The sequence below is a fragment of the Camelus bactrianus genome, chromosome 30, assembly GCF_048773025.1.
Source record: "Camelus bactrianus isolate YW-2024 breed Bactrian camel chromosome 30, ASM4877302v1, whole genome shotgun sequence".
NCBI lineage: Eukaryota > Metazoa > Chordata > Mammalia > Artiodactyla > Camelidae > Camelus > Camelus bactrianus.
In genome coordinates this window covers 15,027,469-15,042,090 of record NC_133568.1, presented here as the reverse complement: position 1 = coordinate 15,042,090, position 14,622 = coordinate 15,027,469, and the positions used below count along the sequence as shown (strand labels likewise).

The 14,622-nt window shown below is 40.2% G+C and overlaps 1 protein-coding gene across 20 annotated transcripts in view; it reads left to right on the top strand.

Moving 5' to 3' along the window:
* Positions 1–14,622, top strand: part of TCF4 (transcription factor 4) — a 344,588-nt gene that overhangs the window by 314,248 nt on the left and 15,718 nt on the right. The window lies entirely within an intron of this gene.

Below are 14,622 nucleotides of genomic sequence, written 5' to 3'. Positions count from 1 at the left end.
ATTCGGATTATTTCCAGTCTTCGGCTATTATGAACGATGTTTCTATGAACGTTCATGTACTAGTTTTTGTGTGGACTCATGTTTTCATTTCACTGAAGTATAAACTTAGGAGATCATTGCGGAGTCATTCATTACTGGTGTGTGAAATTCTTCATCTTGGTGACTTCAGCTAAAGGTCCCAACTTATGTTCATGTTACATTGCTGGCATTTCAGACGTGAATAGGTTGGACTTTTATTATTATTATTATTATTATTATTATTATTATTATTATTATTATTATTAAAGAAGCTAAGTCAGTGTCTTTTGATTCTGAGTATGGGAGGTAGAAATACACGGTGTGTCTGTCTAAATATAGGATGTGGGATTGTGTGATTTAAGTATATCATGGTTTTACCACTACTTAGTCATGAATGAGTATTTATTTGAATAATATTTAAGTAGATTTGTCCATATTGCAATTGAAATTTCCGTTTTTGCCCATTACTTTTGGAAAGGATGTGGGAGTACATCCTTTTTTGGGTGATTATGAAGGTTCAGCAAATCTCCGTAACAAAATATTAAGTGATGACAGTAATGAGGTGACGGAACGGGTGGAGAATTTGACGTTACTAGTCATGCTGTGTAATTCTGTTCCTTATAACCTTCCCCCTGATCAGCAAACACCTTATAGGTGTTCTGTACCTTATGGGCTCTCAAAAAGTTGCTTGGATGAAGGTCTGTTTTCCATTATCACTAGAGCATCTCTTGTTTAAAGATGATTCCAGAAGGAGAATGCAAAATAAGTCTAGGTTATTCTGAGACTCTCGTAAGTTCTTTCCTTGCTCAGTAATATTCTTCTGCCCTTCCCTACGATTTCTCTTAATAAAAGGCTAGGATTAAGAGTAACATCCTGAACGGTGTATTATGGAAACCTGCAACCAATTTGAAACCAAAAATACTGGTTTATAAATAGAAGCAATGAACTCACTTCTAAAACGTGTAAAGATATTTCTGAATGCCAAAGCTAAATCTTTTTTTTTTTCTTTTTTGCTTTTCCTAGACTCTACCCTAAAAATTCATCATTGAGTAAAAATTGTTTGTCTATTCATGGCTGTTGCTAAGGGTTTACAAAAGGAAAATCTAGATTTTAATTTAGCTTGGCCTCAGGTAATGTGCTAAATACACTTGGGATGCATATAATATGAGATTTCAGTTTGTATAGCTCTTTTTTTTAAACTACAATGTTTAAACAATACTGCTTTTAATTAAGAAATCTGGCTTTATTAAAAGCCAGATCTGTGACTTATAACCATTTCTGTATATCTGCTTTCAATCAAGAGAAAAACAGTTTAATTTCTGTAGCTGTGTTCGTTTTGCATATGCTAAACGGAAACAACATGCACCCAGGGCATTGCTTCAGAGACAGTTTTTTTTTTCCATAAATATGTAAAGTTTGCTCTTAAATACCAGATGAAGGTTAAGTGGTTCTTTAAAATAATAAACTATATATAGATGCTTCTTTGGCATTCTTTGACCTTTGAATTGCCTTCTCTTTGAATTTGATTCAGAGATGGGATAGGAGGAAGGGCCTAGAATCACCTTTGGAGATGGGAAGTGGGACTGGCCCAGTTGGAGGGGAAGGGGAAGGTATGAAACAGAGCAAAAGAAAAGGGGAAATAATCGGCCAATATTACGCAGAAGCTTCTTTGATCGGATTTTGAAAAAAAAAATGATACAGAAGCAATCAAGCTGCTAGTTTTGCTGATGAGGAAGAGTTCCCGCTCACACTCTTCTGAAGATACTTGTAAGTCAATCAAGGGTGGCTGCAGAGCCAGCCAGATAGTAGAGTAATTCCAAAGGTGCGGTGTGACAGCCGGCTGCCCATTAAACCAGGTGAGGTTTAGCAGTCTTCCTCCTTTTTCCTCAAAAGTATTCAGGGGGCCCCCAGAATCTGAGCCCCTCAGCCCGAAGAAACCCTAATGTGGGTGCAAGAGATCGGATCCTCATTTCTTGCCTTGTGCAAACTGGTCTGAATTTTCAAACAAAAACATAAGAACAAAGGAAATAGTTTTTGAATTTAGTCAGTCTGAAGTTAGCCTTTGACCATTTGATACATTCCACAATAAAAAGGAAGTTGAAGGGGAAGGAAGAAAAAAAACCCACCCCCCTCTTCCCCCTGAACAACAACAACAACAAAAAATTCAAGGAGGATACTGGTAATGTTTTCCACATTTGAATTTTAATACATGAAACAGGCTGTAAACCTTTGGCCAGCTGCAGTAAATAAAGGAGCGGTGGGAGGTACGCACCGGCAGCGTCAGAGCACTGGTGGGGTTTCATTCCCAGCTACACACCTTCAGTTGCTGTTCCCGAGTACAAGTCAGTTGCGGTAACTTAACACCCATCCTGGGGCTGGTTTTGTTTTGAGCAAATCTCCTTCATAACTCTCCTTAATAATTCCTTCTGATTAAAGGACAGATAGCTTCGAATCCTCTTGACCTCCGTCCTCTCCTCGTTTCCTCTCTCCCTGCCTTCCGAAAATCAAAACAAAATGCCTTGATAACTTGGAAGATGATACAAGCATTTCTTTCTGCAGCAGCTTGAAATCGTGGTGGGGAGAACCGTGGTTCTGCCTCGGCTATTATGTTATCTCATTTAATTGCTAACATATTGTACTTAGCTTTTGATTCATAAAATGTTTTCCTTGGAGTTCTGAAGTAGGTCTTCAGTGAATTACCAAGTATTAGAGTAATGAAAGGGGTTTTTTTTCACAGCAGCATGGCTCGTAACACTGGAGTGAATGTTGCTTCTTGCAGGCTTTCTAGATGTTATTTGCCCATGCTCTTTCCTGCTCAGAAACCTTCACTGGCTTTCCATTATCTGCAAGATAAAGACATATTTCTTAGCTCAGCTTATTAAGCTCATTACCGTTCACCAAAAGCCTTGTGCTCAGCTATTCCAGTGTGCAAAAACTATTCCAGCAAGACCGGGCTCTGCACGTCACTAGAATTTGCCCTGCACGTTCTCATTAGGTACTTCTTTTGTGTCCATCTGACTTCGTCTGCTCTACCCACGTCTCTCTGTCCACCTCATGCCTACCCATTCCCAAAGCTGTCACTCAAATTCTGCCTCCTCCAGGAAGCCTTCCCTGGCTACCTCCACCTATGAAAATCATTTTCTTTTCTACTTTCCTAGCACTATGAATCATACCATTGGCTAGATATTTATTTTGCCCCACTTAGCAGTGCTAGTTATCTTTTGTAGGTCTGACTTTTGCCTTAGCAACTGCATGGTAAATTCCTTGGGTACCAGCTATTACATTTTGTTTCCTTCCCAATAAAGAAATCATCTGTCAAAGGGGAAAAAAGGAAGCTCATTTTTTGAGTGCTTGACAGGTTGCCAACCCCTCAGCTAGGTGCTCTGTATACCTTATCTTGGGCCGTCTTCACAAGAGCCCAGTGAGGAGGAGGAGGATGGTTTCCATATTAGGTGTTGGTCAGATGAGCTTTAGAAGGTTTGAGTAGTTAATCTCAAGTCATGAAACTAGATTTAAACTCAGGGGACACTGACTAAAATTCCATGCTCTATTTTACAACCATGAGCACTCCTCAGAGACGATCTATAGATATACCTTTTAAGAACTAATTTTAGGTGGTGAGAACTTACGATTTTCAAATCTTGATAAATGTTGGTTGATGAAGGAAGTTTCTAGCTATCTAATGGCCAAGTTCTGAAAGCAGCTTTCTACCCAAATGTAAAGGTAAAGAACTCACCGTCCAATATGGCAGCATGCTTGATTAAATCCCACATTGTCCAAACACTTATTCTTAAATCAACATGTCTGTGCTAAGTGGTAAGAGATATGAGCTCTGCTTACTAGTTTGGTTACAGTAGTTGATTTTAAGTTATTGAGTGATTTTCCTTACCATAACCGCCCAGTTTCCTAACAGAATCAAAGCAGAAATTTCTGAAGGTAGGAAAATAAAGAAACAGCTGGGTTTGTCGCTAACCTGGTTACAAACTCTTACCCAAATATAATTCCCTTCTGTGCTTCAGACATCAATTCTGGTTTTAAATCCTTAGATTGTTGATAAATTATTGAAACAGTTTTCCAGCTATCTCTTTGTTATTCATTCAGTGTTCAGCTCCACAGATGAGCCTTGAAAGAAAGCCTTTCCAATGACCTCATCTTCTGTTTTAATGGAACAGGAACAAAACCCAAAACCCACATCAAAAAAGTCTTCATGTGATTCCGTGCTTGCTCCCAATGACTCGTCAGTAGAGTCGGCGGGATCATTTAGCTGCAAAGCTCCTATGCTGTTAATTTACAATATTAGTGTGGTTCCCAGATCCTTTCTGCTTAAAGCCAATGTATTCATTTCACAAACATTTATTAAGTCATTACCAAATGCCAGGCTCCATGCTAAGATGTAGTCTCTGCTCTCGAGGGGTTCACAGTCTCGTAGGAAAGGATGCACATTTATAAACAAACTGCAGCGGTGTAGGAAGAAGGGCGGGCCCAGCTCTGCTATCCGGGAGGGAAGATCACACTGTCACTTGGTAGAGGGGTAGTGGTCCCCTAAGGGTCTGTTGCTCTGGATGACTTAGGGGTAGGGGAGCCCTGTGAAACTCACCACCCACCCCCGTTATCCACAGCATCCCCTGAGGCCTCTTACTAGAATCCTAGGTGATGATGTGGCACAGATTTCAGAAACCACTGGTATAAGCCAGTCTTAGCCCACTTTCCCTCTTTTCAATAACATTTTTAGTTTGACTTCAGATTACAAAGGCTGTATCAGAATCAGAAGAACAGTCATTAGGTGAAGAAGCACCTTTTTATTTAACTGACACTAAACATATGAGAGCTGTTACCACTTCGGACTTCACAGGATGAACAACTTAAATTAGTTATGTGTTCACGGTTCTTAAGCATCAGGACTATTGAGTTTTCGATTTGAAAAGCACTCCAGACGCACTCATTTAGCCCATTGCTCTTGCTACACTGCTGAAGACTGAGGCCCAGAAAGAGGAAGTGACCCAGGTATGGGTACTTGCTGGTTCCTGGCCACGCTCGGATTAGAAAGCAGACAAGCCAACGAGACCAGCACTCTTTGCACGAAATATTACAATGCCACAGCAGACCTCCTCTCTAACCCAATACCATGGCAGGTTCAGACCTGAGGCTGGCATTACACATGTTCTGTTCACTAATGAAACCCAAGAAAACTCTTGAGTTGCCCCTTGGCTCTCTGCAGCGTGTTTCTATTTAGCCCTGCCAGTTAGATTTGGCAACAAGAGAGGGTGGTAGGCAGTGATGTGATACTTTGGGTAGCATTTACTGGTATGCAGCGATGCACGTAGCAGAAGCCAGGAAACTCCATTTCTGTGTGGACCTCTTCAACAAAGGTATGATCCACAGTGGTTTAGTCATCTTCAGTCTCGTTCCTCTTGGGTTTTCACAGGTTTTGATTCCCATAAAGTTCCGTGTATATTTGAGCACATACTTCATTTCTAAGTAGTTACTACCGTACCGTCTCAGGGACCTTAGAGGTCATCTCCATCCAAATCCTCCTACAGATTCCCTGCCAAGCAGTGAACAAGCCTTATCAGCCTCCTTCCTCGAAGGGTGAGTAGCTCAAAATGACCACAAAGCTCATGTCCATCAAACATTAGAAAATTCTTCCTAATGTCCAGCCCAGATTTTCTTCTCTGTGATGTCCTCATTTTTCTGCCCACTGGAGTTACCTCTAAGTCGACTCAACAAATACTTAAGCAACTTAACAATTGCTTGAAGACAGTCTACTCAGTGTTTTTTTCCCCCCCTCTGGGCTAGACATCTGTATCTTCAAACATTTATCCTTTAAAAAATAGTTTTGAGTTGATAACTTTCCAGTGCATTCTTCCAAGTTTGAAAAGAATGTTCCCCATCCCCAAGGACCTTTTTGTGTGTAGAATCCCAGATTGAACACAGTGCTCGAGGAATCATCAGGGTGGACTACGGTGGATTCATCAGCAAACCCATTCAATACCTTATATCTTCATTAAAGGCCACTAACACCCTCCTATTAGTAATATTTGATGACATCAGCATCCTGCTGACAAACAGTGAACTTGTGATCAGCTGAGATCCGTAAGCCACATGTCTGTCCACTGTCCTTGTGCACTTTTTGTTGGGCCAGTACAGAACTTCACATAATGCCTTTGAATTCCAGACTTCGGCCTTCCATCTGTTTACAGTCTCCAGGTCTCCTTCAGGTCCTCATTCAGTCACATATTCTGCCAGCTCTGCTGTTGGCAAATTTGATGGGTGCCATTAATTCCCATAGCAAAGCTACAAATAAAAATGTTGTCCAGAGGAGGACATGGAGCAGAAAACCTGAGGGTTGATACTACAGACATTCTCTCTTTGCTTACATGATCCCCTGATCTTTGAGTTTAATATTTCAACTGGTGATGGCCACCTAATCTTATGCTCATGCAGTCCATCTTTTCTCATTTTGTCCACAACATCATCACAAGACACCAGGTGTGCAGTGTTCCCACGAACGAGGACTTGAGCTTTATCCAGAAAGACTTGTTCCTGATGGACCCAAACTGAACTTGACAGGTCACTGCCTCTTATTTCACAGCACCTTCGAAACTGTCTTTTAAATAGCCAGTTACAGAATCTCACCCAAGGTCTTAGTCATCATCGTCTTTCTATAGCTACTCTGTTGGGGGTTTTTTTCCCCTTCAATTAAGATATTTGCTTCCCTAATGTTCTACCATCTCTCCTAACCTCCACAATTATCAAAAATTTCTGAAAGCAGATTAGCAACCTCAACTGAAAGGTTTTATCTGTATCTATCTCAATATGGGACTTTCTAAGTTTTCTTAAGATGACTGGAAGAAATTCTCTTTATTAATAAAAATTGTGCCAGCTTTATGGAGATATTATTGACATCTGCCATATGTGAGTTTGAGGTGTACAACATGACAATTTGATACATGTACGTATTACAAAATGATTACCACAATAAGGGCAGGTAACACCTCCATCCCTTCACATAATTACTTTTTAGGGGATAATGATAATTTTTAAGAGCCATTCTCAACAACTTTCAAATATCTGATACAGTATTGTTAATGTCACCACGCCGTACATTGGAGCCCCAGAACTCACTCATCTTTGAGCTGGAAGTTTGTACCTTCTGAGCAGCATCTCCCCGATTGCCCCCGGCTCCCAGTAACCACCCTGCTACTCTCTCATTTCTCTGAGTTCAGTTTTTTAGACTCTACGTATAACTGAGAACGTACAGTATTTGTCTTTCTCTGTCTCCCTTAAAGAAGTTCTCTTGACCATGGATTGGTTACAACAGTTTTAAAATCCTTGAGCTCACCATTTGCTTTTTCTGCATTAATTTAGACAAAAGTCAAGAGGTCTTCAAATACAGCCATTGCAGTGAAACCATTAACTCTCCATTACCAACCCCTAAGACAAGTGGTTAGACATGATGCTGCCCAGATCCCACAGCTTTGGGTCTAAGTTAGGTGTATCCCCTTCTTCTTCCCCCAATACCCATTGTACTCAAATTCAGGCCCTAGGACCTAGAAACCAGGCAGTCAGTCTGCATTGGACCATCAGCCCCAAAGGCCTTCCTTTCTCCATGCTTCTACAGAAAACCAAGCTGAGTTCCTTAATGTTTCCCCTGAGGTATGTGTTTAGCACTCTGGTGTCATGAAATTTAAATCCATAAAACCAAAAACTGTTGTCTTCTCTCTTAAAATACAAAAACACGTTTAAAACAGACTCTATGACCTTAAGGCATTTTGACTTTGCTCTCTTCTCAAATAATAGAGGAAAAAGCAGGTAGACCCTTTGGATAGCACAGTGATCATCATATTTTTTATTGAACTTTTATTGGGGACAAGGACACAGAGCTAAACTGTCCATAATTTAGAAAAGTCACAACCCTTGCATTAAAAACATACAAACAAACAAAACCCCCAAAACAACAACAACAAAAATACCCATAATACCCTCATTTTCTCAGGAAAGCAGATTTTTGGGAGGGAAGAATCTGTAGTGTATAGATTAGAAAGTACACAGATGTTCCATTTTCTCATTCTGTATTGTTTGTGCTTCCGATCCTTGAGGGACACGTAAATGTGCAAGCGAAGGCCTCTGAGCCCACAGCCCTTTGACTCTGGGAGGGTGATAACGCACGTCTGTGCCTAACTAACTATCATCCAGGGTGAAATGATTAAGTGACCTAGGAAGTGATTCAGAGGAGGGTAGACGTTGTCCTGTCCTAGGGGATGGCTAGAAAAAGCTTCCTGGAAAAGGTGTCATCGAGCTCATATTAGAGTCTGCTTTGAATTTCAACAGCAGCAGGCTGGAAAGGGTGTTAAAGAGCAGTAGGATAAACATGATGCAGAAACATCCACAGCAAATCAAGCATCCTATGTGCCCAAAAGGAAGTTGGAAAATGCCCCGTACCGGTGCTACCGGCCCTTGGGCTGCTCCAGGCCGGGCTGCGCTGGGCGGAAAGCCCCGCCCCTCCTGGGGGGGGGGGGAGGGGAGTGGGGTTCCAACAATTGGCTCCCATATTTCACAGGAGAGTCCACAGGAAGAGTGCGTTTTCATGTATATTTTTTACATCCAAATTAAATTAACTCATGGAATTTTCCACCCTGAGGAATTGAAGTAGCAGCTCATGAAGTAATTCAGTTATGTCATTCATACCAAAACAGAAAATACTGGAGCAACTTGGCACCGTTTAAAAGCCAAAACGAGGCCTGGGCCATTTTCTTTCTTTCTTTCTTTCTTTCTTTTTTTTTTCTTTTTCCTCCAAAATCTGTAGCTGTCGTGTTATTTTAACTTTTATCGTGGCTGTAAATTTTTTCAAATCAAAAGTATCTTAATTGCTTAGGATACAGAAGTGTAAAATTGATTCAAAATAAGAAGAGGGCTTAGGCAAAGCAGCTTTAGGAGTGAAAACCTGAAAAATAAAAAAGAACCCTTAACATCCATCGAATTTCTGAAATGCAAGGATTCTACCTAATTGGTTGACATTCACGGTTGTGCATAATTATAGCTTCCTCCCGATCCTCATCTTCAAACCATACCATTGAGTTTAACCAAAAGATCTATCCCATATTAGTTAAATAATATCTTTGGGGAAGCATTGTCCTGATACAATAGCTACATTCATTTTCAAGCAGTTAATTGGACATGTTGTCAAAAACCACGGCGTTGAGTTTCCACATTTTAATTTCACATTTGCCTTCTCCCCAGCTTCTGCTCGGGGACGGGTCTCATTTGGAGCTGAAAGTGTGTGAAAGTTATTGGAGAATGGTAGTCTCTGGGTAATGTTTCTGTAAGCTGCCCAAAAATTCCCCCCCTGTAGCCTAGATGGGAAACAGCTGGGTTTTGTTTAAAAAGCTGTTTTGCGAAATGTCTGAATCTTGAGGTGTAGAACTGAGGTCACCAGTAAAAGCAGGTGCTCGGTAACAAGTGAGAGACTCTGGGGCCCGGCTGGCCCTGTCATCTTCTGCAGGGTACTTCCTATTAGAAAAAGTGTTGAAGCTGGCTTCTTTATTTAGGAGGCAAACGGATAAAGTAATCGCATTAGCGATGCTATTAGAAATTGAGTGTCTTTGAGCATAGCCAGCCCTTGAGTGAATAATTAGCTCCATCTGAGATGGCTGTTTCCCTCCCAGGGCTTCAAACACAAAGGTCCAAGGCTTTAACTTCCTTTAGATACTATAAGTGCTTGAATTTCCTCTTTAAATACACCCACAGTCAAAGAACTACGATTTCAAGTAAGTAGTCCTGCTAGACTGAGTATGTCCTCCGAGTTCATGGATACAACCTCAGGCAAAGGGAGAAGAGGAACCTGAGTTGGCCAGACCAGTACGGGGCAGTTTTTTGAAAAAGGTGAAGTAAAAAACATGTGGAATCACTAAAAGTCCAGTGCCACGTCAGATATCCACCAGTCTGAAGATGAAAGAGAATGACCTCCTCCCCTGGGAGCTGGAGGTTATTAGCAGCTGTTTATCCAGTCGGGAATAGAGATTAACATTGTATTTTTTTTTTTTTTTTAAGAACTAGAAGAAAATTTGTTTGGGAAGTTGGCTCTTCCTATCAAGTCACTGTGCATTGCCAAAAAAAACTTCCTTTCTCAGAATTCATGTACTAGAGTTGAGCAATGTTATGATTCTCTGAGAAATTTGGGGTTGCCAGAAAGTCCATCTCCATTAAAAAGAACAGAGGAGGACAGAGAAATGGATGGACGTCTGCCACTGATACATTCCCTTGAACGCTACGCCGTGCAGCTAGCTGTTTGGTCTGGCACCTGTTCTCCAGCCTGCTTCTAAATGGGGCCCCTCTTCCCCCACGCCCCTCCCCCCTCCCCCTCCCATCCCCCAACTTACCCTTCGCCACTCTAAGGCACACACAAGTGGGCACACACCCACTGCTTGTAAATGCCTCTTCATGACATACTGGGGAAACTGCTTCTTGGCTTGTGGAGATTTATTCTCAAAAAAAAAATTGGATATTGGTATTTTTTCCCTGATTTAATGCTACTCCTAATGTCATTTTCTTTTATTAAATCCTTTCTCTTGCTTTTGATCTTATTTATAGCACAGCCACTGGTCATATGGAAACTATTATTGTATAGCTGGGAGATGAAAGACTTCATTGCAGTTAAATAAGAGTGAATCATTTGGACCAATAATGCACACATACAGTGAGGTACCATTTGTATCCAAAATGCCCTGTGTTGTTCACTTTATAACATAGCCATGGAGGTTTATAAAGGGCTTTGCCAAAAAAAAATCTGCTTTTGTCCAAAATATATAGCCTGACAATATGAAAACACATTGACATGCAGTCCTTAGCTGCTTTTTCATATATGTAGAATCTAAATAATGCCACTTCTTGTTGTAAAAATAGGAACTTTCATTTAAAGTTGAGATGTTATTTAATTAATGTTAAATGTCAATTTAAAAAAAAATAGATAATCTATGTCAAAATTCTACCCGGCATTCAAAACCTAACTAAAATACCACTTTCTTCTTGAAGTGTCCTCTGGTCTCTCAATCCGATATGATTTCACCCATCCTTTAAAACCCTGCATGACCTATGCACCCTTACAACATTCATCTCATTTTGCCTTATACAGTAATTACATTAATCCACCATTAAGCTTTAAAAGGCTGTAAAGTAACACACACATCTATCTTTTATTATTTTTCCTGCAAATACTTAGTGTCTTGCATATAAATAGACATTCCTAAGGCATTTAGCATTCAATGAAATGTTTATTTTTTGAAAGAAACATGCTAAGCATATATTTGGCAATACCAAAAGCTTTTAGATTTCAGATAGTCTCACGAGGTACATGCCATTTGTGCCATCATGTACTGTTTAGGAAGTATCTTGTTGCACCTTGGCGTATTAACAATCCTCTGCAAAGACCCAGCCTTACCTTTGGGATGCTTACATCTCAAGACAGATATAGGCTTTGTGAACGGCAGCAAAACAAAATCATTGACCTGTATGCCCTGCCCTATGAGACAGTGGACTTGAGTGAGTTTTAAGGGTGGTGTCCATAATGAACAGTCAGGAGAGAGCCCCATCCAGGCCCAGGAAGATGATGGGAGTTCTGGAGACCCAGACAGTCTAAGAGTAACGGGAGGAAAGGGATCTGTGGCACTGGTTAACGAGAAGTGGTTGGTGAGTCTTGGGGAGAAAAGCAGCCCTGGGTGCAGAAGAGGGAGGGCTTAACACAAGGCTCGATGATGTGGGAGTGATGGCAGCAGATGAAGGGCCACAAGTAAGTAACCCAAGGTCGAGATGAAGGGATTTAAGAATTCGAGGGGACTGGAATGGTCCTCTGGCGTCCAGGTGAAGGGCCCAGAAGAATAAGATATTGATCTTAGACTTAATCCATAGAACGATGAAAAGCTATGCTGGAACTTTGATATGCAAGGTACCAAGCGGAGGGCTGAGAATATAGCATTTACAAGCTGAGTATTTCAGAAGTGATGGGGAAGAAATGTTTTATTAGTTTAAGCAAGCTTCTTTACCCTTCCACTGCCTTTCCAAATATGTTACAATCAGCAGGTGTTTCTTGGATAGCAAGGAAAACCTTTAAAAGGTAAAGTCCAACGAGGCAAGGATGAATCCCTAGTGATGGAGCACATTGCATGCAAGGCAGCCTCATCATTGTGCACTCACACAGGTGTGCTTGCGCTGCGGGGACCCCAAATTCCCAGTACACATCAAGTGTTTAATTGTTTTTTCCTTCACGCAAGACAAAAGAAGCTGCTTACAAGTCACTGCAAAATTGCACCATAATCTCTGTGCTAGATGGACTTGGTTCACTAGGCATGGATTAACTTAAATTCCCTACAACCCACTTCCTAACCTGCTACCTGGACTCTGGACTCTGGAATGGACTGGACTCTGCTAACCACCCACCAGGGTCCCCATTTGGTGGACTGCTTCCGGTTCTGGTTTCCTCTGTGGGAAAATGATGTAGAGAATTGGGGGTGGAGGGTGGGGATACAGAGGAGAGAAATGAAACAATTTTCATAGACGGAACTTATGAGTTAAGGGGGGAAACATGAACTGAAATTAGGTAACAACCATTTGCGTCTCTCAAACTAGATCACAGAATCATTCTTTTTAACCATTTTGGTGGATATCAGGGGAGTTTCAGCATAGCTGATCACATGACAGATTATCACAGCCAATGTCAGGATCATTCTGATCGTGTTTAAATCCTCTTGAAAATTATTTTATCATCTGGGGGATAAGCATCAAATACATTTCCAAGAATTGCCCAGTAATGAATTATGTTACATTTCAGGCAAAACCTAAGTGAAGGTGTGAGTTTTTTTGGGGGGAGGGGGCAAGAAAATATAGATTTTTTTTAATTTTGTTTTTTTTATTGAAGTGTAATTGATTTACAATGTTAGTTTCAGGTGTACAGCAAAATAGTTCGGTTATACATATACATACATATATACTTTTCAGATTCTTTCCATTATATGTTATTGCAAGAAATTGAATATGGTTCCCTGTGCTACAAAGTAGGTCCTTGTTTATCTGTTTTATATATAGTAATACATGTCTGTTAGTGCCAAACTCCTAACTGATATCACTTATATGTGGAATCTAAAAAAAAGGATACAAGTTTTATTTACAAACCAAAAATAGACTTAGGACATAGAAAACAAACTGTGGTTACCAAAGTGGGGAAAAATAGGTGTTTTTAGGAAAATTTAGGAAGTCTTCTCCCAATAAACAGTTTAAGAATGGAAATTCAAACTGAAGAATTGAATCCAGGTCTGAGTTTAATGAAAAGTCCTTTCAGTGTTTGGTCACATGAATTTTTTTTAAGGTTTTTATAAAAATTAATTTATTTTATTATTTCAGGGGTTTTTTGGGAGGTGGTGGTAATTAGGTTCATTTACTTACTTATTTTAATGGAAGTACTGGAGATTGAACCCAGGACCTCGTGCACACACGCTACCACTGAGCTATACCCTCCCCCCGAGTCACATGAATTTTTTTAAATGGTCTGATACTTTTTTTAAACTGAGGAATATGGAAATTGTATTTGTGGTTGAAGACTGTCCCACATGGCAGGGCTTTCTCATACACCAGAGCTGGTTATCAGAGCACAGTCTCATTTTCTACAGAATTTGGTGCCCCGGTATTGTTCCTCATAGTAACTATACTGCTGCCTTTTTGTAAGCTTCTGAGTTCTCTCCTGTGAGCTATTAAAAAAAGTTTGCATGACCACTTCCCACCTCTTTAAAAGATGCGCCTTTTGGACTAAATGGTATTTTTGCACATTGGAGAAAATAAGTTTGCTTTCCTCTCCTGTAGCCCAGATCTGGCAAGACAATTGAACCAAAAATCTAGCACTCTATGACTGTCATGTATAATTGATATTTCATGGGGAGATTACAGTTCAGACACCAAAACCGTTTTTTCTGTCAATAGGTGTCTAATTACAGTAAAAGCCCATCAACTCTTTTTTTTTTAATGATTATGACAAAACAAGAGAAAGAGAGAAAAGTAAAAGTTACCAGGACTTTTTTTTTTCTTCATCCCATTTTCTTGTTGTTATTTTTCTTCTTTCTAAAAAAACACCTCTGTCAAAAGGAAAATTTTGAACCAGATGCCATTAATTACAAACTTTTGTTTTGATAGACCGAAGTGTTCCTAACAGCGTTTCTGGTTTTGTGTCATGACCACTCGGTCTAGAAATCGATGACAAGTTCCCAAAGTCCCGTCTCACACTCTTTTAGAAGGATTATGGTAGAAGAGGAAGAACTGAGGTCTGAAAGCCTGTTTTGAAGCAGTTATCTCTGGAGATAACATTAACAAGGATTGAATAACTGCCAAATGAAATTTAATACATTTTCCCATCCATGAAATAGGCCTCTTAAATACAACAGAATAATTACTTTCACAATACTCCCTGGAAACAAAGAGAGCAGAAACATTGAATGTCTTTTTTGTTTGTGGTGTTTGTTAGCTTGAGGATCGGAATAAGGATAGTCTACACACCCCCACATAAAGACAGCCTTGCCAACAGCCACCTAATTTGAAACTGCATATCTTTTAAATCTGTTTATG